Source organism: Propithecus coquereli, unplaced genomic scaffold (assembly GCF_000956105.1).
Source record: "Propithecus coquereli isolate 6110/MARCELLA unplaced genomic scaffold, Pcoq_1.0 Scaffold824, whole genome shotgun sequence".
Taxonomy (NCBI): domain Eukaryota; kingdom Metazoa; phylum Chordata; class Mammalia; order Primates; family Indriidae; genus Propithecus; species Propithecus coquereli.
In genome coordinates this window covers 94257-96469 of record NW_012154441.1, presented here as the reverse complement: position 1 = coordinate 96469, position 2213 = coordinate 94257, and positions in this window count along the sequence as shown.

Below are 2213 nucleotides of genomic sequence, written 5' to 3'. Positions count from 1 at the left end.
AACCAAGAGCCAAGAGGGATTACTCACAGGCCTTGAAACCTAATCAAGGAACTCCCAGCATGTGCCAGCCCGGATTTCAGAATTGCTATGGAATAGTGGTTCCTTTTAACTTCCAGTCCACTCCCCTCGCCCCCAGCTTTGAATTAAAATTCCTGTAGAAGTTACTCTATGTCTTTCTTACCATTGTATGTCGGTGGCGTTGGGAACAGATAATTACTCTTTAGTTTCACAGATCTGCAGATGGAGGACCTGCTCTCAAGGAATTATACCCAATAGCCTAGTCCTCAGCTGGAGCTATCTTAGATGAAGAGAGAGGCTTTGAACTGATGCTATAATGGACTGAGAATTTTGGAGAGCTTGGGAATGAATGTGATTTGCATGAGTAAATGATAGGCAGCATTAGACGATGAAGTGTGGTACTCTGCTTTTAAAACGTCCCCCAATTATCTCATTTTTTCTCATTCATTCCCTTGTATAATATATTATACATCCTCCCACCCCACTATGTGATTTGCTTCTAAAAAATAGAATATGGCAAAATGACGGAACATGGAAATACAACTTCCAACATTAGGTTATAAAAGATAGTGTCTTCTGTATGCATGCTCGCTCTCTCTCTCCACTTCTTGATTGCTTACTTTGATGAAACAGGCCACCGTGTGGAAGGGTAATTAATACATGGGAAGTCACTGAGTATGGTCTCCATCCAGCAGTCCTTGAGGACGTGAGGATATTAATCCAACAGCCTGCCAACAACCACATGACACGTTTGGAAGCAAGTTCGCCTGAGGAAAGCCCTCAGATTAAACTGGCTGGCATTTTGATACCTCCTATGCAAATGCCTCAAGCAAAAGACCAAGCTATGCCATGCCCACAACTCATGACTCACAAAAACTGAGATAATACATACGTATTGTATCATTTTCCTAAGATGACTGCCCAGGAGTGAAATGTCTGTTTCACACGCTAAGTATGTACTTGGTTCTGTAAGAACCTGCTGTGATATAATCTTTCACCGAGTGGCTGCATCATTTTCCATTTCCACCACCAATGTGTGAGTGATCAAGTTTCTCCACATTCTCTCCAGCATTTTGTGTTATCACTTCTAATCATTTTAGCCATTTTTATATGTGTGTACTAATATTTGTAGTTTTCATTTGCATTCTCTAATGGTTAATTATATTCAATATCTTTTCAAGAGCTTATTTATTATTAGTGTATCCTCCTCAGTAAAATGTCTGCTCACGTATTTTGCCAGTGCTCTAGTAGGAATACCCTTCTTTTAATGTGCAGTCTGATTATTCTTTAAATATCCTAAATGCAAGATTGCAACTATTTTCTCCTATTCTGTAGCCCGTGGTGAGGCTAGCAGGAACTCAGGTTTCTAGAGCTGGGGTGCAGCATTTCCTTCTGGCTGAGATGGTCTGAAACGTTCCGTCCACGGGTGCCAGTAGAATTCTGTCCTGTGCTGTGTCGCGCTGTGACAGGGTGGCCCTGACTTTCAATGCAAATTCCCACAGTCCCTTCACTGTCCCTACCCTGGGCACATGGATACTCTCTCCACGGGGTGCTGGCAGAGCACTGCCAGGGGCCGGAGACGGGTGGGGGAGGCAGTGCTAGACCGTCTTTTCTGCCCTCTTCTGTGCCTCTTTCCTTGATACAATATGAAAACCAGGTACTGTGATCACTCACCTGATTTTTGATTCTTTTGAGGGTACTTTCTTGCATGGACAGTTGTTGAGTTTGGTGTCCACGAGGAGAGACGATCGCTGGAGGCTTCTATTTGGCCACTTTGCTCCCCAGATTCCTATTTTTTATTAGAAGTGTGTTCTATCTAATTGGACTTCCAGAGTGGATTGCAAGAATGCAGGACATTAAACATGTTCAATTACATATTTGTATATGTTTTAATATAATGCTAAGTTATTTTTTCATATGTCGATGTGGTCTTTTCTGTCTGTATATAAAAAGTTCTTGTTCTACTAATAATAGGACAGTAAAATAATCTCAATAATATCAAAATATCTTTATGCAATATTCATATAAATTTGGAAGTGTCATTAAAATTCCAAAAATGGTAATATATTCAGCTTCCCAAAATTATTTATGATGTCTACTTTGTCTTTATTTTCTTATCTTATTTAGCCATGTGTAACTTTAGACCAAGTCTGAGATCCAGAGAAATGACAGTTAACTTAATTAAAAAATTTATT